This window comes from Trichechus manatus, unplaced genomic scaffold (genome assembly GCF_000243295.1).
Source record: "Trichechus manatus latirostris isolate Lorelei unplaced genomic scaffold, TriManLat1.0 scaffold00013, whole genome shotgun sequence".
NCBI classification, from domain to species: domain Eukaryota; kingdom Metazoa; phylum Chordata; class Mammalia; order Sirenia; family Trichechidae; genus Trichechus; species Trichechus manatus.
In genome coordinates this window covers 1593436-1616393 of record NW_004443949.1, presented here as the reverse complement: position 1 = coordinate 1616393, position 22958 = coordinate 1593436, and the positions used below count along the sequence as shown (strand labels likewise).

The window sequence follows — 22958 nt, the reverse complement described above, 5'->3', positions numbered from 1 at the left end:
GCGCTGCATTAGCTGATAGGGGACCTCTGCATGAATCTCTCCTTGCTCTCCCTTCTCTGCCAGTTTTCTCACTCCATTTGGTGCTTGGCTGAGTTCTTTATCTCTTCATTTGATGTTTTAAGTTTTGAGGATTGTTGTTTTCTCTGTTTGGCTTAGTTTTTCGGATCTTTGCTGTGGAGGGACGGTGTGGTGGTTTTGCCTAGAGCGCCATTTTGCCAGAAGTCCCAGTAATGTTTTTTTGTACTAATGTTACTCATAAATCATAATTTTCGTATGTCTTAGGCTGGGTTCTCTAGAGAAGCAAAACCAGTGAAGTGTATAAACATACAGAGAGATTTATAACAAGGAAATGGATGTGGTTATAGAGGCTGGAAAGTCCCAAGTTCATGGGTCAAGCTGGAGGCTTCTCAAGACTCACGTAGCTGTGGGGGCTGGCAAATCCCAAGATCAGCGGGTAAGCTTCTAACTCAAGTTTCAAGAACCACAGGTCAGATGAACAGGAGCCAGCTGCAGGATCCAGAGCAAGCAAAAGCCAGCGAGCCTTGCCACAAAGTCCACCTATAATGAATGTAGGCCGTACCCCAAGGAAACTCCCTTTCAACTGATTGGCTGCTCATAACAGATCTCATCGTGGAGGTGATTACATTATATCAAATCTCATTATGGAGGTGATTATATCATTACATAGCTGCCAAACTACATCATAACTGCCAAACTACATCATAACTGCCAAATCACTGAGAATCATGGCTCAGCCAAGTTAACACATAACCCTAACCATCACATTGTCCTTCCTTCCAAATAAGATTTGTTAAGGTATCCAATCTTAAGAATCACCCTTGATTCCTGACAGCATCCAATCTGAATCTGTGTGTGTATGTGTGTGTGTATAGCCTGCATGGTAGATGTGGGTCTTTGTGTGTCAGTGTGTGTATATGTAGTTAGGTGTAGAACCTGCATGGTGTGTGTGTATGTGTGTGAGTGTGGTGAGCACTCTAGTGTGAATTTGTTTTATAATTCTAGATGGAAGTGGAGGACCGGCTGAATGACTCACTACTCTGGGTAAAGGCAGAGCACCTGCACCCCTCCCAGTAGGGGTCACTGAAGGCAAAGGGGGCAGAGGCAGAAAGAGCCCACAGGAGAGGCCACGTTACCACATCCACCAAGAACCTCAGGGGCCCTCTAAGGGACGGCTTGGGAACTGCACCTGGAATGGAAAGGTTCCCAGGGAGGATGCTCCCTTCTCTGAGGCTCAGGGCCGCCCACTACTGTCACTGGCATCCCTGACCTGCGTCTGGGATTGAGAGAGTCTCTAGGGTAACATGTTTGCCCAGATGATATAAATGGATCCCAGATAATCTACAGTGGTGTTTTTGGGCTCCTTTCTCCTAGGGAGAAAGACCTGGCAATCTGCTTCCGTAAAGATTACAGACTAGAAAACCCTACGGGGGCAGTTCCACTCTGTCACGCCGGGTCGCCATGAGTTGGAATCAACTTCACAGCACCCAGCAACAACAAAGGGCAATGTAGCAGTGAGAGGAAACAGCAGTAGGAGCTGTGCCAGGAATCAGAAGTGGTGTGGCTGGGTTTAAGGGAGACAGGGTGGCTGATCTCAGCGCCAAGACGCCCTGCCAACCACCACAGACCTGGCAGGAAGTGGAGCTGTCACTCTGCAAGGGACAGACCAGCCACACAATGCGGGTGGGAGGCCTGCCATCACCCTCTGCTCTGTGCAGCCGCGTTCGTCCTTGTAGTAAAAACATGCTGCTGGGGGTGTCTTCTTTGAATGTGCACAGCAATTAGACACCTATAGCTACCTGCCAAAGAGTCCTAAGGCAGCGAATGTTCCCCTAAAATTTCAGAGGTTTAAGGGGTCCCTTTATGTACGGCTGCTAATCAAAAGGTCAGCAGTTCAAACCCACCAGCCACTCCACGGGAGAAAGATGTGGCAATCTGCTTCTGTAAAGATTTACAGCCTTAGAAACCCTATGGGGCAATTCTAGTCAGTCCTATAGGGTTGCTGTGGGTGGGAATCGACTCAACGGCAACAGGCTTTTTTTTTCTTTTTTTTTTTGGTTTATATCCTCCAGTTAAAGGAGTCCGGGTGATGCTGTCGTTATGCGCACGGCTGCTAACCAAAAGGTGGGCGCTTCGAACCCACCAGCTGCTCCTTGGGAGGAAGACGTGGCAGTCTGCTTCCGTAAAGATTTACATCCTTGGAAACCCTACGGGGCAGGTCTACTCTATGAGTCAGAATTGACTCTATGCAATGGGTTTGGTTTCTTTTGTTTTGTTTTATGTAACTGGCAAGGGATTAACGCCAGCCTGGAAATTCAAGTGTTTAAAACCTGCTCAGCATTTTTGCAGCCAAAGAGTAGGTTGCCAAACATTTTCCTCTCAAAAGAAAGCAGGCCACTGAATACTAGAAGGCGAAATTCTGGAAAATCAAAGACGAGAAGGGAAGGGATGTCTTAATTAAAATGGTGTTGAACTGAAATGTTAAGAAAATTGAGAGGATAATATTGGACTTCAATGAATATATTCAAAAACCACAGCAAAGAGAGAAATATAATACAAGCTGCTTTTTAAAAGTCAACTGAGGGAAAGTTTTACAATCTATTAATGTCTAAGATGTAATGCAAGAAAAATAGAGATTCTTTGTTACAGCTCCTTTGAGCACACAGAGTTCCACAAGGTTCCTGCTGAGAATTTAGCTAAAGGGTCACGTCATGGTCTGAGGCAAGTAGTTCCTGGCCACTCAAAGCCAGCTTTAATCTCCTCACATCAATTATTATCCCTCTAGGTATTATTTTACTGATTTCTCACAGGATCTGTAATACCTAACCCCAGACCCCCAATACTTCAGATGCTCCTTGTCTTGGTTATCCAGTGTGGCTGTAACAGAAATACAAGTGGTTGGCTTTAAAGAACAGAAGCTTATTTTCTCACTGTTCGGGAGGCTGGAAGTCTGAATTCAGAGTGTGGCTCTCCGGGGAGGTTTTTCTTTGTCTATTTCAGCTGTCTTGGAATTCCTGGGCTTGTCAATGCATCTGCCTCTCTCTCTCTGCCTTTAGAGAGTGTCGGTCTTCTTCTCCCTTTGGTGCTTCTTTGTCTCTATGTCTATTGGTTGTTCTTTGCTGTGGAGTCATTTCTGACTCGTTGTTGTTGTTGTGAGGGGCCATTGAGTCAGTTCCGTCTCATAGCGACCCTATGTACAACAGAATGAAACATCACTCCATCCCGCGCCATCCTCAAAACTGTTGTTATGCTGGAGCCCATTGTTGCAGCCCCTGTGTCAATCCGTCGTGTTGAGAGTCTTTCTCTTTTTCTCTGACCATCTACTTTACTAAGTGTGATGTCCTTCTCCAGGACTGATCCTTCCTGATAATGTGTCCAAAGTATGTGAGACAAAGTTTTGCCATCCTTGCTTCTAAGGAGCATTCTGGTTGTACTTCTTCCAAGGCAGATTTGTTCAACCCTATAGCAACTCATAGCGACCCTATATGACAGAGTAGAACTGCCACAGGTATAGACGTTAGGATTCCAACACATATTTTGGGGGGACACAATTCAATCCATTACAAACCTCAGGTGGAATCAGAGTAGAAAACGTTCCAAAGAGAACTTAAGTTTTCAGTACACGTGCATACGAGATACGTGTATGGGTGATAAATTTGAAGAAGTCCATGAAAATGTGTGGTGTCGTGCTTAAAATGGTTTCACAAATCATGATTAGCAGCAATTATTAAACACTCCTTTCTGTTTGCGCCTCTCTGCCAGTCACTGAAAATAAGATCTAAACAACTGAGTTCTGCAGACTGGCAGACAGGCAGACAGACAGAGACGATGATGTAGACCGAGTGACATGCACCTTTTGGAAGCAGGTTGCCGGGCCTGACTTCCAAGGCACCTCTGGGTGTGTTTGAACTGCCAGCCTTTCGGTTAGTAGTCCAGTGCTTAACCATCTGTGCCATCCAGGGACTCTTATGCATGTTGGAAGGTACTTACAAAACCCACCTGAAGCCTATGTGTGGGGATTTTAACAGCAACGAAGAGCTCCCCTACACAAAATGGCTCCCCTTCCACCTACCATTCATTCGTTTTTGAAATATTTATTGACTGCCTATACTATGTGCTGGGAGCCTTGGTGGTGCAGTAGTTAAACACTCGGCTGCTAACCGAAAGGTCAATGTTGGAACACACCAGCTGCTCTGTGGGAGAAAGATGTGGCAGTCTGCTGCCATAAAGATTTCCAGCCTTGGAAACCCCCTGGGGCAGTTCTACCCTGTCCTATAGGGTCACTGTGAGTCAGAATCGACTCGACAGCAGTGGGTTTTGTGTTTTTTTTTTTTTTATACTAGGCGCCAGGCACTGCTCTAGGATGTCAGGATACATCAGTGAGCAAAACCTACAAGGTCCCCACTCTCATGAAATTTGCATTCTAATGGGGTGGTTGTTGTTAGCTGCCATCGAGTCAGTCCCCAACGCATGGTGACCCCATGTCCTATAGGATCAGACCATTGTGATTCATAGGGTTTTCATTGGCCGATTTTCGGAAAGTAGATCACCAGGCCTTTCTCCCTACTCTGTCTTGGTCTGGAAGCTCCGCTGAAACCTGTTCAGCATTACAGCAACACACAAGCCTCCACTGATAGACGAGCGATGGCTGTGCGTTGACTGGTAAATGAACCTGAGTCTCCCGTATGGAAGGCAAGAACTCTACCTGAACCACCCTAAGGAAAGACATGCAAATAATGGAACAGGGTGATTTGAGTCGAGGATGAGAGGTATGAGGGCAATAAAACAGTGATGGATAGTGAAGGGTGGGGTGCTACTTAAGAAAGGGAGGTCAGGGAAGGCCTCACAGAGAAGCAGCCATCTGGTCTGAGGCCTGAATTGTTCAAAGGAGCTGCCACACAATGATCAAGGAGGAGACTGTGCCTGGCAGAGGGAACAGCCAGTGCAAAGGCCCTAAAATGACACCCAGCATGGAATGTTTGAGGCCAGTTGGTTGAAGTATAATGAGGGAGGGAGAAGTGGTGGGATATAAGGGGCCAGTTCACGTAGAGCTTGTAGCCAAATATAGAAGGATGCTTAATAAATATGTGGAGGAAAGGAGGTATCTCTCACAAGTGGAAGAGTTATGCCAAGAAAAAAGCATTGCTTGTTCAGGAATGAGAAGTAATTGCTGTGAATGGAGTCTAGGATGAGTCATAATCAGTGAGAGAGATAAAGCTGGGTAGGTGGGTGGGGGCAAACACGTGAAAGGCCTATAACAAGCTAAGGAAGGGATTGGGACTGTATCCAGCTGATGACCAGAAACTGTTAAAAGGTTTTTAATTAAAGCAGTGACCCATTTTTGGTTTTAAAATGAATTTGCAGCTGGATGGATTGGAATAGGGGAGAGAATTCATCCTGCTGTGGAACTGGAGAACCAAACTGAGCTAAGAGAGTGGAAGAAGAAATAGAGAGGAGGTAGCATGTGTGGGAGGTACTATCAAGGGCAGATTTACTTGATCTTCTTGATGAATTGACCTTTTTATCATTATGAAATGACCCTAATCATCTTCAGTAATTCTCCTTGTCTTGAAGTCTTCTTGGTCTGAAATCAAATCAGCCACATCAACTTTCTTATTATTAATGTTTGCATAGATATCTTTCCCACACTTCTACTTTCAACTTGTCTGTGTTTTTATATTGAAAGCATGTCTCTTAGAAACAGCAGGTAATTGGATCTTGCTTTAAAAAAAATTAAAGCCAGTCTGATCATCTCTGTCTTTAATTGAAATGTTTGGCTCATTTACATTTAATGTAAACATTGATATGGTTATGTGTAAGTCTACATCTTGCTGTGTATTTTCTATTTGTTCTGTCTTGCTTTCCTATATTTTTTGTTAATTGAATAATTTTTAGTATTCCATTCTATCTCCTCTATTGACTATTTAACTACTTCTTTGTACTTTTTAAGTAGTTGTTTTAGGAATTATGATATACATCCTTAGCTTATCACAGGTTACCTTGAATTCATATCACCTAATGTAAAAATTTTAAAACAGCAACACTCCACTTAAATCCCTCCCATCCTTTCTGCTATAGTATTTTACTTTGGCAAATGTTATAAAGGATAAATTTACTTAGTTAACTTGTTATATTTCAAGGGTGCTAAAAAAGGGGGAGTTTAGCTCAACTCCTAGGTTCCTGACTTGGGCATACTGTCTGTGATTCATTTAGATGAAGGAGTAAAAAATCACCAGTCTAAGGGTACAGATGAGATCATAATTACAGTAATACTCCAAATCTCAGTGCTTTGTTGTCCTACCTGCTTAACTACAGGAAGTCTGGCCCTTTCTTGGGATTTCCCTCCTCTCAAATGTCTGAGAAGCCCCAGGGGGTGGTTATATGAGTCTGTGAATCAGCCCAGTAACTTTTTCTCTGGATACCTGCCCCTGCCTCAGCCGTTGCCTAGATCTTCACGCTGTGGAGCAGCTTGGGATCATCTTTGAAATGAATACATTACACTCAGTAAAAGGGGTCCCTTAGCAAAGATGCCCTGTTTCTGGAGCCTCCACCCTTTCCAATGGACATAGTCATACGGATGAATAAGTGGGTGGGAGGTAAAAAGCTCAGAGTCTCAGTGAGTTCCCAGTGCTTATTTCCCTAAGCATAAACCAAAACCATTGCCATTGAGTCCATTCCAACTCATAGTGACCCTATACGACAGAGTAGAACTCCCCCATAGGGTTTTCAAGGAGCAGCTGGTAGATTTAAACTGCTGATCTTTTGGTTAGCAGCTGAGCTCTTAACCACTGCACCACCAGGGCTCCATACTGCCTTCTAATTTTGGGTCTCAACCTGTGGGAGAGTTAAACTTGTTGAGAAATGCACTCAAAGGTGGAGTTTGTCTTGGGTTGATATTCTGGGTATTTCCCCACTGAAGACATCCAAAATGCAGCTCAGGACAGAAGTCAGAGCTAAATATGTAAAAGCCACAAGAGTGGATGTGATCACCAAAGGAGAAAATTAAAGGAAGAAAAATAGAAGGTCAAAGACTACACCATGGAAAGTGGCCTAAATTGAAGGTTAAAATCATTAATTAAAAAAATATAAATATGAGATTCAAAAGAGTACATTTTCATATAAATCCAAAGAAAAAGATTATTGTAAAATAATGCGAGAAGCTTGACTGCATGAAGAAGAATGTGGCATCAGATCTGGAGGAAGACTCATTAACAACCTGAGATATGCAGATGACACAACCTTGCTTGCCAAAAGCGGAGAGGACCTGAAGCACTTATTGATAAAGATCAAAGACTACAGCCTTCAGTATGTATTATACCTCAACATAAAGAAAACCAAAAGCCTCACAGCTGGACCAATAAACAACAACATGATAAACAGAGAAAATATTTAAGTTGTTGAGAATTTCATTTTACTTGGATCAACAATCAATGCCCATGAATCAGCAGTCAAGAAATCAATCAACGTATTGCATTGGACAAATCTGCTGCAAAAGATCTCTTTAAAGTGTTAAAAAGCAAAGACGTCACTTTGATGACTAAGATGTGCCTGACCCAAGCCAGGGTATTTTCAATCTTCTCATATGCATGGGAAAGCTGGACAATGAATAAGGAAGACCAAAGAAGAATTGACAAATTTGAATTATGGTGTTGGTGAAGAATATTGAATACACACCATGGACTGCCAGAAGAACAAACAAATCTGCCTTGGAAGAAGTACAGCCAGAATGCTCCTTAGCAGTAAGGATGGCCTTACTTCGGACATATTATCAGGAGGGACCAATCCCTGGAGAAGGACATCATGCTTGATAAAGTAGAGGGTCAGTGAAAAAGAGGAAGACCCTCAATGAGATGGACTGACACGGTGGCTGCAACAATGGGCTCAGACATACTTGCTATTGTAAGGATGGCACAGGGGACTGGGCAATGTTTCGTTCTGTTATATGTAGGGTGACTATAACAGCACCTAACAACAACAATCTGGATGCTACATGGAATTACAGGAAAATGCACACCTTTAAAATTTCCTGGGTTTGGAAACCAGGAACCAGTTTAAAATGGGGAAAGATTATCAAGGAAGCCAGTAAAACAAGCTCACTACTGAAGAAGTCTGGCAATTAAAGGTGAGAGAAATAGCTAGAAAGTGGAATAGAGTTAAGTGAATACTTCATGAAGATATGGAAGACCATATTTACAGGCAGGAAAGAAGGAACATTCTCTTTTCTCTCCCTATAGTTTCAATTCTCCCACAAACCCTCTGTATGAAACAATAATAAAATTTACCAAAACATGACGTGATCTTTACATTCTTTAAAAGCATCCATTTACTAATCTACATAAATTACAGTTGACTATATTGCATTGGAAATTCTTCCCAATTTCAAGGCATTAAAAATGTAAGATCAGATCTTCTGGTTGTATTTCTCTGGAAATTTAGCAGTACCCACTGGTTTGAAAAGCCAAGCGTCACTGTAGCCGCATAGTTCACTCACTGACCGATTGCAGAGAGCCAGACAAGGCAGATCTTGCCATGAGCCCACTGAGGGCTCATGGTTATTGACTCGCTTTCTTCCATGCACATGGATATTAGCTCTCATTAGTATAAATACTATGATCTTTTCAAGTTGATTTTGGTTCCAACCCAGGCCAACAGTCTCTTTGTAGCTAATCTGAAGGATATTTCTGGCTCCATGAGAGAAGCCAAGATGGCTGTTGGCAGCAGGTGAAGCAAGTACAATTCAAAGCTCTCATCTATTTGTCGGATTACTGCCATAACATATTAAATGCACTCACGAGGTAATTGGCAATGCAGATATTTGCAAAGTGAGGTTGTCCTGTATGAAACTTGAATAAGCAGAAAATAAACAAGTTTGTAACTGGGCTGTGGCAAGGCCCCTCTATTTCCGTCTTAAGCTGTAGGCTGCTAACTGAAAGGTTGGTGGTCTGAGGAAGAAAAGTCCTGGTGATCTGCTCCCGTAAAAATTACAGCCTAGCAAACCCTATGGGGCAGTTCTACTCTGCCCTATAGGCTTGCTACGAGTTAGAATCGACTCAATCAATGGCACAGAACACCAACAATTAACCTTTGGTGAGGGGAGGAAAGGGGAAGGGAATCCAGCCTCACCATCTAATGCCTCAAAGAGTGTTCTCTGCTGTTGCCAGCCTCGGGGTCTCTGCTGGTTGTGTGTGTGTGTGAGAGAGAGAGAATTGAGACTTAGGGTAGAGTAGTGGGGAGATGCACCTCATTCCTGTCTCAACTGTTGTTGCTAGGTGTTGTTGTTGTTGGTCAATTTTCAACTGGTAGCAACCACACGTGACAGAGTAGAGCTGCCCCATAGGGTTTTCTTGGCTGTTATCTTTACAAAAGCAGACTGCCAGGTCTTACTCCCGAGGAGCTGCTGGGTGGGTTCCTACCACCAATCTTTTGCTTGGCAGCCGAGCGATTAACTGTTGCACCACCAGGGCTCCTTATCTCTATTACCCCCCTAAAAAACCAAACCGGTTGCCATCTAGCCGATTCTGACTCAGCAACCCTACAGGACAGAGTAGAACTGCCCCCATAGGATTTTCTTGACCATAATCTTTACGAAAGCAGGCTGCCACATCTTTCTCTGAGTGGCTGGTGGGTTCGAATCATTGACCTTTATGTTAGCAGCCAAGCGCTTAACCACTGCGCCACCAGAGCTCCTCCCCTGCAAAATGAATGAAGTCTCTGTCCCTTCTCCCAAGTCCCTCCTGCCACACCAGTCTTCCTTTTCCAAGTATACAAGGAACTATGATGAAGTTTACTTCAGGGGGGTCAGGCAGATCTCAAAAGAACAGCCTAGTCAGTGTAGAAGGAAGAAAGGGTGTGTAACTTCACCCCTGAAGACTTAGGCCTCCAAGTGGGAGGGTGACCCCATGGATAGTTCTCTCTCACGTCGATCTTTCTTTGGCCCTCCCTCCGCATTCATCTTACTTCTGAAATCTTAGCTTTTAAACCCTGTATGCTGCCTCTCCCCTCAGAAAACTCCACCTCACCTCTCTTTGGGGGAACCTCTGCCTTCTCGGTCTCCTCCGAGGCTGAGCCGGCACCACTATTGACTGCCCTGACCAGGGACACAATAGAAGGTCCTGGTTAGAATGGGAGAAAAAGTCACATTCATAAAAAAGACTAGACTTCCTGGACTGACAGAGACTAGCAGGACCCGCGAGTCTATCTCCCTAAGATACCCTTTTAACCTGGAACTGAAGCCATTCCCGGAGGTCACCTTTCATCCAAATAATAGATTGGCCTATAAAATAAACAACAGCACCCATGAGGAATGTGCTCCTTTAAACAGTCGACTATAGGAGACCAAACGGTCAACATTTACACAAAAGCAAAGATGAGAAGGCAAGGAGGGGCAGGGAACTGGATGGACGGGGCAGGCGGGGTAGAAATGGGGAGAGTGCTAACACATTAAGGGAACTGTAAGCAATGTCACAGAACAATCTGTGTATGAATTGTGAACGGGAATCTAATTTGCTACGTAAACTTTCACCTACCAAACCAAAAACCAAACCCATTGGTGGAGTCAATTCCGACTCACTGCGACCCTATAGGGCAAACTAGAACTGCCCCACAGGGTTTCCAAGGAGCAGCTGGTGCATTTGAACTGCTGACCTTTTGGTGAGTAGCCAAGCTCTTAACCACTGCACTGCCAGGGCTCCAAAACACAATAAAACATTAAAAAAAAAAAAAATTACAAGCTTGCCAATGGTAATGGGGTAGAGGACTTGGCCTATCAGCTCAATGGCAACGGGGCTTTTTTTTTTTTTAAGTAAGAAATGGCCTAAGGAGACAACACTTAAAATGAGACCCAAAGTTTGAGAAGAGCCAAGTAAGAAGCGTTTCAGGCCAAAGAATCAGTGAGTACCAAGTCATCTAAGCAGGTGAGACCTTAGGGGTCTTCTAGGAATTGGCAGCAGGCAGGGTGGTTAGAGAGCAGTGAGCGAGGGCGACAGAAGCTGAGATGAGGTGGGAGAAATAGTCACGATCAGAAGCTACAGGCTTTGGAGGTCCAGGCAAACAGTTTACGTTTTATTCTAAGAGGGACGGAAAGCCACTGGAGGGTTGTAAGCTGGTGGGTGTGCATGTGACATGCTTGGGTTTCTATGTTAGGAGGATTGCTCTGGCTACTTCATGGAAAATGAATTTTAAGGTGGTAGGGGTGAAAGCGGAGCCCTGGTGGCGCAGTGGTTAAGAGCTTGGCCACTAACCGAGAGGTTGGCAGTTTGAATCCATCAGCCACTCCTTAGAAGCCTTATGGGCAGTTCTGCTCTGTCCTACAGGGTTGGTATGCGTTGGTATCGATATCACCTGGACTACATAGCGGTGGCACTGAAGACAGGAACAGTAGACAGATCTGAGATGTATATTGTGGAGAAAGAACTAGCAAGAGCCTTGGCTGCAATTTGCAATTATTACTAGTATCTTTCAAGGAGGAAAAAAGTTACATGCAAGAACAGAATGGCTGTCTTTTTGTAGCATGAGTGTGAGTCTTTCCTAACGGGCTTTCCCTAAGCCCCACTGAGTGAAGTGAGGCTATGAATCAGGATCCCAGTTCCTGGGTAACGCAAATGGTTAATGCTCTTGGCTGCTATCCAAAAGATTCGAGGTTCAAGTCCAGCCAGAGGTGCCTCAGAAGAAAGGCTTGGTGATCTACATCTGAAAAATCAGCCATTGAAAATCCAGCGGAGCACAGTACTACTCCGACGCATATGAGGTTGCCATGAATCGGAATCAAGTCAAAGGCAACTGGTTTCCTGGTAGTAACTGAAAAGCCTTGGATTACGCTGAGAGCTCATTTCTCTTCGCCCATCACATTTCTCATTTTGGTTAGATGCCTTAGGAAGCGTTGGGTGTCGTGATTCCCTCTTGTCCTACAGGGTTCAAGCTACGTTCTTTGGCTGCCATCCATAGATCGCTGTCCCAGGGGAAGGAGCACCACCTGCTGAAACCCTGGACTTTGCCTGGTTGGAGAACAGGGAGCTCCTTTCTAGTCCCCTGCTGAACTTCTGCCTTTTTGGCTCCAAGCTGACTTGAAAGTCTACTTTCCTTTACACAGCACTTTTCTGAGAGACAGTCAGTTCTTTTTTTTTTTTTCTCCTTTAAAACGTAGCCATTAAAAAGTGCTAGAAAATCTCCATACTGAAGACATTTACTTGTAAAAATGCTGTCAGTTCCTTGATGCTATAACCAAAGTTAAGGAGCCTGGGTAGCACAAATGGTAAAGTGTTCAGCTGCTAACCAAAAGGCTGGGGGTTCGAAACCACCCAGCGGCTCTGAGGTAGAAAGAGCTGGTGATTTGCTTCTGTAAAGATTACAGCCTAGAAAACTCTATGGACAGTTCTACTCTGTCACATGGGGTCACACCTAACTCAACGGCACCTAACAAGAAGAACATAACCAAGTTATTTAGTGATTTAACTTTTGTGGTTCTTAACGGCCACGTCACAGGTGATGGGTTCAATATCGCCATTTGACACATTTAAAAAATACTCTCTTCACCAGAAGAAACATAAGCAGAAGAGGACCTGGAGTTTGTTGTTCTTATTGTTGGTTTGTTCATTTATTTGTCTGGGTAAGGAGGGTTTGGCAAGACTTTTTTCTTTTTTTAATTGTGTTTTAGGTGAAAGTTTACAGTGCAAACTAGTGTCTCATTCAAAACTTTGTACACAAATTGTTTTGTGACATTAGTTGCAATCCTCGCAATGTGTCAGCACTCTCCCCCTCTCCCTCTCCACCCTGGGTCCCCCGTGTCCATTCGTCCAGTTTTCCTGTCCCTTCCTGCCTTCTCGTCTTTGCTTTTGGGCACGTGTTGCCCATTTGGTCTCGTAGACTCGATTGAGCTGAGGAGCACGTTCCTCAGTTGTGTTATTGTTTGTTTCACAGGCCTGTCTAATCTTTGGCCGAAAGGTGGACTTCGGGAGAGGCTTCAGTTCTGAGTTAGCAGGGCCTCTGGGGGCCATAGTCTTGGGGGTTCCTCCAGTCTCTGTCAGACCAGTAAGTCTGGTCTTTTGTGTGTGTGTGTGTGTGTGTGTGTGTGTGCGTGAATTTGAATTTTGTTCTACATTTATCTACATTTTTCTCCCACTCTGTCCAGGACCCCTATTGTCTACTGTGATCCCTGTCAGAGCGGTGGTGGTGGTAGCCAGGCACCATTTAGTTCTTCTGGGCTCAGGCTGGTGGAGGCTGTGGTTCATGTGGGCCTTTGGGAAGATTTTTGTAGTGGTGTTATTTATAAGGCTTTTCCTTTCGGTAAGAACAGGAACTTTTCTAATGGTCAAATAACTCTTCGAACTGTCAAAGAATAACTTTTGGACGGCGAAAAAGGCAGGTACCACCCAGGCTGGCTTATTTCTTAAAGCTTTTTAAAAGTGGAGATCTGTATTCTCATTTCAAAATAATACATGTTAAAATCCAAACAAATAAATGGTATAAATGTATACCAATCAAATAGGAGAAAAGAACTAGAACTTAGAGTAATAGACTATTTCACCTCTGTCTCAGGTAGCCTGTAACTACGGTATCTGTACAGTATTGTTACATTCTATACATCGGACAGACTGAACAGTACTATGAAATATAAAAAACGACACCCAAGGCCAACCCTTTGAGAACTTTGAAGATCATACCTTGAGGCAGAAAGAATTCACAAACAAGAAGTAGATTTAACGTTTGTGTTGACTGGAGATGAAAGAGACATACCTTCAAATGAATGCCTGGGTTTTGAGAGCAGGTTGTTTAGGGAATGCTTGCAAGATCTATTTTAACTTCCTCTGAAATCCAAGGGATAATGTTTTTACCAAAAACATTTACAAGGAAATGGGAAACTTCAGTAATCCCCAAAGAAAACCAATTTCCAAAAACCCTTAAAGCCCCTATTATCAGGCAAACAAAGACTTCACAGAGATTCTGGCCCCTCCGCCATTCCCAAGGACTACTTAGGGGTGGCAATGAAACTTGCTAGCCAGCTGAGGAAATGAGCTTGGATCTCTGTATGAATAGAAGGGCACCCAGGGAATCCTGACTTCTGAAAGTCTTCATAATTAAGTTTCTGAATCCTTTGCGATATAAATCAAGAACTTATCTCTTATGGGGGGGAGGGGGGGCGGGTGTCTTCCTGCCAGGCACACGAGATGACCATGAACCATAGGCAATATTTAGCCATATGAACACTTGTGATGAAGTCATTCTCCACATTAATAGTTTACTTCCTTCTTTCCTTTCTCTTCCTTCCTTCCTTCCTCTCTTCCACGGACACGTACTGTGCACGCACTTCCTCACCGTGCTAGGAGTTGGCGATACAGACCCATGAGTGAGGCAGCCTATGCTTTCTGGGAGCTCTCCCCACAGCGAACAAACAGGGAGCGTGATAGATGGATGCCTACTGAACCTGGGATCCGGCAATGCGAGAAAACTACATCCAAGGAAGAAAGGGAGATGTTTGAAATGAATCTTGAAAGCCAAATAGAAAACTGTCAGTGAGACAAGAAGAGAAAAGCTGGTCTAGGCAGAGACTAAAATATGTTCTATTTTTTTCTTGTCAAATTATAAATAGGAATCGTATTAATAGCTGTGCTAATCTTTTCTGGGAAGATATGGGCTATTGTAATCTTTAGCTTTGGCATTCAGACGGTATTACTATATCCAATATTAAAAATAACTTTTTTAGTATTTATACTTAAATACTCTTTCTTCCCAAAAGAATTTTATAAACAGCTTATAAAAATACATACAACATAAAAGAGAAACATAAGATGAGCAAGACATGTAAACAGAAATAATATTAGGAAAGTGAAATAAGCTTACTGATTGCCACAGGTCTTTTACTGTTAATGGAGTCCCTGGGTGATGCAAACAGTGGCTAACCAAAAGGTGCCTGGGAAGAAAGGACTGGCAATCTGCTTCTGAAAAATCAGCCACTGAAAACCTTATGGTGCACAGTTCTACTCTGACACACACGGGGTCTCCATGAGTTGTAACTGACTTGATGGCAACTGGTTTGTTTTTGTTTCTGCTGGGAATTGGCCAGCAGATAACGGCTTCAACGCTCTTTCATGTCCCATGGGAAACACAAACAGATGCAACACCCACAGTGCCCAGACAAATAACATCAAGCAATGATTTCGCCCACAGATATTCCTAAAGTGGACTGTAGTGGAATCTGCTTTTTTTTGCTGCCCAGCATCCATCTACCCTTTTTCTGATAAGTAAACACAGTTTTTCTGTGGGGGATCCTCTACCTAACCCACAATCCATGTGCATCTCGTGGACTTGGCTCCACCCCACAACAGGGATGGAATGTGTGACTCAGACACGTCCATTCAGTCATTTGCATTCCCCTGGCCACAAGCATTGGTCCAGAGATAAGCACATGACCCAATGAGAGCTCTTCAGACCTCTTGGAATTCTGGGAGAGAGGCTCTGAACTTGAGTCCTGGAGCTGCTGCTGCGATTTAGGAATCTCCAGGGCAGAATTCTCTGAAAATGGAGTCAAGATAAATAAAGCAGATCTGAGAGATAGGACGAGAAAAAACAGATTCTGGTGACATCATTTGAGCCTGGATCAAGCAGTCCCTGAAGCACACACACACTTTTCAATTCCAAGAGCTAATAATTTCCGATTCTGATTTACCCAGTTTGTGTTGGATTTTTGTCCTTTTCTCATGTAATGACACTGTGTGATGGAGCAGAAAAGCTTCTCACCAACATCATTATGGTAAACACAAAAGCAAGTTTTGTAAAACTTTTTTGTACCACCCCTCAAAGCAGGTCAATTCCAAAATGCCAAAGCATAGCAAAGTCAGTTCTGAAGGGAACCAAAACAATGTAGTCTCAAATGTTGATGGAAGAATAAAATTAGAATGTCTGGAGAATATGCATATACTTCTTAGTCTGCAGAAAATCCTCAATAAATATTGTATCTTGATTAACAGACTTTATAACATGAGACTTTTCTGACCAGACTCTGAAGTGTAGGTATTCCTTCCTTGTTACCAATTAAGAAATTGAGCATATGCTCTGATAATCAGCAAACACATTATAAAAGCTAGACAGGAGACATTCCTGGAGCCAGCCTTCCAGATTTCAAATTCCTTTTCCATCACTTCATGGTGATTTAGGAAGCCTGTGACAAGTAACCTTAACATTTCTGGACCTTGATTTCCTCACCTGAAAAATGGTGATTATAATAGTGCTTACCACAAGGCTGTTGTGAGGACAGAATAGGTTAATGCCTGTGAAGTGGTTAGAATCATGCCTAGTACATAGTTAGATAGATAGATACCTGCCATTGAGTCAATTCCAACTCATGGAGACCTTATGCACAACAGAACGAAACATTGTCTGGTCCTGCATCACCCAGCATCCAGCAGGTTCGAGCCCATCCTTGCTTGTGCCAATCCATCTCCTCAAAGGTCTCCCTTGCCCTCACTGGCCCTCTACTTTACCAAACATAATGTCCTTCTCTAGCAGTTGATCCTTCCTGATGACATGTACAAAGCAAGCAAGTTGAGCAATGTTCTGTTGTGATCCATGAGGCCTTCACTGGCTAATTTTGGGGATTAGATTGCCAGGCCTTTCTTCCTAGTCTTAGTCTGGAAGCTGTGCGGAAATCTGTCCACCATGGGTGAAATACTGGTGGCATAGCTTCCAGCATCACAGCAACATGCAAGCCACCACAGTACGACAAACTGACAGATGAGTGGTAGAGCACATAGTCAGCACACAGTAAATATTCAGTAACCATTGTTTCTATTATTATTATCATACTCCCCAAGAGAACTCTTGCAGGCAATGCCAAGATTTTACTCAAACATTTCTGGGTCCACTCTAATGCCTAAAAAACTTGATGATCTTGGCCCAAAATTCTGCCATAGATCATATCCATGATCATTTGGATCTGAAAACTTGCAAAACCAACTGTATTCATTAAAGGAAAAAAAAAAATCCATATATAGAACCTCTGATTTTAGAAAGGACAACTTCCTGATGACCACTCCAAGACAGATTACCTGCAAAATAGACCCTTAATCACTTAATTACTTGCCTTAAGCTGTAGAATTATTGGTGGATGTCTGTCAAAAAAGATATTTTTGGTTTAGGGCATGACCTTGAAACGTCTGTCTGACAATAATTAAATAACTGAATTAATTATTGAGGCCTTCTTGAGTACGTGACCTCCACCAGCAAAGCCATGTGGCCTTGGGTAAAGTGCTTAATTGTTCTGCACCTCAGTATCCTGCAGGAGAGCTAGCCTGGGGATTAAATAACTTAACACATGCAAGGCGCTTAGCACAGTGCCAGACACAAAATAAAAGTTCACTAGAGGTATGTTGGTTAGGGATTGAGTCTACTTACATATTGCACATAACAGAAAACCAAGGTAACAGTAGCTCAAACATCTGAGGTTTACTTTTCTCTCAGCAAACAAGAAATCTGAAGGTAGGTGGCCCAGTGCTGGTGCAGAGGGCTGAGAAGGGACATGCGAGGTCTCTGTGACTCCCTGGGCCTTTCTCTCATGTCTGGTCACAAGATGGCTCCTTCAGCCATAATATCCATGCTTCGCGCTTTAGGTGGGAAGGTTAAAATCTGGGGTCTGTAAGTTTTTACGAAAGGGGAGAGTAGACATAGCAGTCTTTGCTGCAGTTAGCTATTAATTATGTAGCACTTCATCATACCAGATCTTCGTAATAGCCCTGGAGGCGGTCATGAGGGGCATTATCTTCAATTTACAAATGTGGAAATTGCAGCTAGAGAGTTGAAGACATTGGCCAAGGCCGTAAGTCAGTAACTGGTAGACCGGGGTTCTAACCCAGGTCCTCTTTCTTCCAGCTCTTACCATGACTCTTTCTAGCACCCCGAACAGACACAGGGAGCACTCCTTCCTCATACAGGCACAGGGATGACCCGTAAGACAACAAATAAGAGGGTTAACTGAAGGCAATATCATTCAATATAAATTAAAATAATGTGCTGTGAAATGAAACAGTCTAAGCACCTTAGGATCTAAGTGAAGAGGAAAGGGAGGGGAGGACTTAGAGCTTCAGACGGGGGAAGTAAATGAGAGTCATAGATGAAAATCACATATGGAAATCATCTATGAAAAGCATATGAAAGCCTAAAGTGCAAACAAAAGAGTTGTTCTTACAGTTAAAACTTGGTCTTTTCCTTCAAAATGTCGTTTGGGGAATTACAGCGAGTGTATGTGTGTGTGCAGATGAACATGCATACACGTGTTTAAGTGTGTGTATCCACATGTCTGCCAACAGACACCATGTCAACAAAATCAGAAAGTTAAAGCATACAGGAACACTCTTCCCCTTTAGGAAAAGCTCAGACCCCATGTAGATTCTGTTTTATGTAAAATGGTCTCTATTCAGTTAGGTTTATTTTCCAGGTGGTATACTGCATGTATGTTACGTCTGATATGATTTAAGCAACTTTTAAGGAGCCCTGGTGGCACAGTGGTTAAGTGCCACGGCTGCTAACCAAAAGGTATACACAAAGTTATGCTGCTGTTTTATTTTATTTCAGCTTTTTAAATTTTATTTTTACATTACTATGATGCCATTTTCACACGTAACAGGATCCAAACAGGTCCATAAACTGCATTTGGTTGATATTTCTCTTAAATTGTTTTGAACTTGCAATAGTTTTCTCTGTGCGTCCCTCCTTTTTTTTTCAATGACAATTTATTTGTTGAAGAAACCAGGTCATTTGTCTTACAGAATGTTCTACATTATGGGTTGTTTTGCCCCTCACATAAAGTCTACAGTTCACCTGGAATTGACTTTTGTGCGTCACAGGATATAGAAAATCATTTCTTTTTTTTTGTTGTTGTTCCATGTGGATATCCAGCCAGCCCATTAGCATTTATTGAAAGCCTACTCTTTCTCCAGTGCTTTGAATGTACTACTTTAAATCAGTTATTTCTCTATCTGTGTATCTATCCTTCTATTTGTGCAGGAATGCTTCTGTGCTCTGCAATCTTTTCTACTGGACTGTCTTCTCTCACGCTGTCTTAATTTCTGTAGATTTGTAAGAAGTCTTGCTATCTAGCCTAGTAAGGTGTACCAACTCTCTTGTTCAAGAGCATCTTGGCTATTTTCAGACTTCTGCGTTTTCACATAAATTTTAGAATCGACTTGTCAGGTTCCACAAACAACTGTTGGAATTCTCACTGAGACTGCATTTAGTTTATAAAACAATTGGAAAGAACTCCACCTTTATAATACTGAATCTTCCAACAAATGAATATGGTATGTATAAATATGTAGTACCGCACTAAGACTCAAGCAAATGGGGCCCTGCTCTGGACCCCTTCAGACTGTGGAGTGCAGAGTCCACTGGGTCAGTGGGATGTACCATCCAAGCCAGCACTCTTCCATCTAGACTATGCATTTAAATGAGCAATGGCAGCATAAAAAGTCTTCTCAGTAAGTGGTACTAAAACAACTGAATATCCACATGCAAAGTGAAAGGTTGGAGGCTCAAGTCCACCCAGAGGTGCCCTGGAAGAAAGGCCTGAAGATCCACTTCCCAAAAATCAGCCACTGAAAACCCTTAAGAGCACAGTTCTACTCTGCTATAATGGGATCACCACGAGTCAGAGTCAATTCAACAGCAACTAGTATTTTTTTAACTCTAAGAAAAAGGAGCCTCTCCCCCTCCAGTGAAGAGTAGAACTCATGGAAGTAGAAACAAGTACAGCCATCACAGCAAGGTCAGTCAAGGCGATTCGAATGTGTTAATGGGCCATTTTATTAAATTGGTAGTTGTCAAGGGAAAAAAAAAATCATTCAATAGGTTGGCAACACCAAAGTTAAAGAGGGGAATTATCTAGGTCATCAAGACACCACACAAACCAATTTTTAGAGCTTGAACCTAGCATGAATTGATTGTCTACAGAGAATTGGAAAAGGTGCCAAGTCATTTGACCAACTCACGGCCAGTTAGAAGTGTTTTGTCTGGAAAAGTCCCTTCTTTTTTAAACAAAGCCGGAAACAAAGCTTTCTTTTAATTCTAGAACTAGTTGGGCCAGTAAGATATTGGCCCACGCCTAGTTTTTTCCCAAGATTTTTGTGTGAATATGACCATATGGCCTCATGCTGTTACCTATGAATTTCTAAGTTGAAAAGCGTGGTTCTCAAAATCATCAGAAAAAGAAGATTCAGCCAATGCTATGAACAATGTCTTCTTGCTTTACTGATGGATTTATTTCTCCAATCAGTAAGCTAATAGTGCTTTTTTCCCTTGATTGGGAATGCTTTCATCAGATCTTGTGAAATATTTCTTCCATGGGAAGTGACATTTCCAACTAACTGAAGTGAATAAACACTCTTCTTTCAAAAGAATGTACTGTGTTACATAGAAAACAGAGCTTGAAAGGAATGGTTAAGAACCATTCGCCTTATTAATATGTTATTTTTTTTGGAACTGTCAAGGGCACTGGGCACTTCAGTACTTCACAGGAGAATTCTTACCTTCCAGGTGAGCCTGCCTCCAGGCTGGAATAATTTAGTCACCGGACTTCCCTGTAAGGCTATTATTTTTGGTTTCATGAGGCAGCATTCATGCACAAGTGGTCGTTTTCCATTCCTTTAAAGTCTTTTGTAGGGCACTGACAATCTCTTTTTTTCCCCTGCTTCCCTACATGAAGTGTGCAAAAGTCACAAGTCACAAGCAGGGCTTAAAGACGAATAAACCGATACAATTGGGATCCTCATTTTGCCATTATTCATTTCAAATAAGCTTGGTTTTAGCGTTGTTCTTTCTCGGTTTAGCAGGAGATAGCTCTCCCTCACAAGTAGCTTACTAGATGTGATGCATACTTACGGTGAGGAAAATAGTACGAATTATCCTTAGAATCAAACCTAATTTAATTGGTATTAGAAGGTCACTTCCATTATTTTAAACAGAGTTGGTTATACTTAAATAAAATAAGATGAAGTGCATATAAATAAAACATCAGGCCACACTCATGTAATGAATTTCAGTGCGCACCCACATCAACTAGAAAGCGTGTTATTAGGTTCACACTTTCCAGCACCTATGTTTGTTTCTTCTCGATTCTAGTTACCCCTTTGGCAGGGGAAAGATGGGGCGAGGAGGGAGGGAGAGCTTCAGAAAGTGTCCACAGTGCACTGGGAATTATTTAAATCCATTTTACAAAATCCGTTTCCCATGCACTGAATGCCCTGTGACATTGTCAGAGCTGCTGTTTATTTTGGGACGTGGGGGATGTTAAAATTCTTTGTGTTTAAACCACAACATTGATGAGTGATATGAGACAAAGACTCATGGCAGCCTACAAGTGGTCAGGCAATCCTTACCCGAAGGAAACCAGCTATTGAATTACTGGCGTCAACAGCAGGCAAATCCACTTGGGTTAGCAAGCTTAGGGGTGGCTGCCAAGAGGGCCTCACCCACCCTTCCCGTTCACCTGCCTGAGCTTATTTCACCTAAAGGAGCAGCACATTCTTCTCCCCTTCGTTGATGCAAAGAGAATAAAACCCAAATTGCATAAGCAAGCCAGCTAGTGGCTGTCAGGTTGATTCCAACTCATAGCGACCCCATGTGTGTCAGAGTAGAACTATGCTCCATAGGGTTTTCAAGGGCTGATTTATAAGACGTAGATCACCAGGCCTTTCTTCTGAGGAGCTTCTGGGTGGACTCTAACCTCTAACCTTCTTATTAGCAGATGAGTGCATTAACCTTGTGCATTACCCAGGGACTCCAATAGGCTATTAGAAGTCACTATAACCTCCTGATTAAACTCTTATCCAGATCACGGTGTATAAAGGTTAAATAAAAAGATGATCATTGAGAGAGAAACCTTGGGTGTTGATTGCTCAGTATTTACGTTTTTAAAAAGAGCTGCACTTGTATACAAGCATTTAATGTTCTAGAAAGTCACCAGCGATTGAATGAGAAAAGGAAAATCTTTTCAACAAATGGTGCTGAAATAATTGGAGAGCCATGTGGAAAACTGAACCTCAACCCCTAATTCACACCAAATGCACAAAAATTAATTAGAGGTGGATCATAGGCCTAAATACAAAAGCTAAAACCATAAAGCTTTCAGAGGAAAATATAGCAGAAGATCTTCATGACTACGCAAAGGTTTCTAAGACACATTTTATACACACATACATATATACAAGTTAAAGTGAATCAAAACTTAAAATGTCTGCTAATCAAAATATACTATTAAAAAGTAAATAGACAAGTTACACACTGAGAGAACACATTCACTAAATATGTACCTGACAAAGGATTGGTATCTAGAATATATACTGAAGTCCTACAACTCCACAGTAAATAAACAACCCAATAAAAAAAGAGTGAAAGATGTGGAAAGACACTTCACAAAAGAAGATATCTGAATGGGCAATAAGCACAAGAGAAAATGCTCCACTTGGGGAAGCCAGCACAACTTGTCCAAGGCAAGGTCATGGAAGCTCCATAGACACATCCAAATTCCCTGAGGGACCAAATTGCTGGGCTGAGGGCTGTGGGGACCACGGTCTTGAGGAACATCTAGCTCAGTTGGCATAACACAGTTTATAAAGAAAATGTTCTACATTCTACCTTAGTTGAGTAGCATCTGGGGTCTTATAAGCCTATGAGCGGCCATCTAAAATACTCCACTGGTCTCACCCCTTCGGGAGCAAGGGAGAATGAAGAAAAAAAGATACAAGGAAAAGATTAGTCCAAAGGACTAACGGACCACAGCTACCACGGTCTCCACCAGACTGAGTCCGGTACAAATAGATGGTGCCCAGCTACCACCACTGAGTGCTCTGACAGGGATCACAACAGAGAGTCCTGGACAGAGATGGAGAAAAATGTAAAACAAAATTCTAACTCACAAAAAAAGACCAGACTTACTGTCCTGACAGAGACTGGAGAAA

At 42.7% G+C, this 22958-nt stretch overlaps 1 protein-coding gene across 2 annotated transcripts in view; it reads left to right on the top strand.

The window, feature by feature from the left end:
* CLDN10 (claudin 10) overlaps window positions 1-22958 on the top strand; it is a 165776-nt gene that overhangs the window by 78563 nt on the left and 64255 nt on the right. The gene's annotated exons all lie outside the window — the stretch shown is intronic.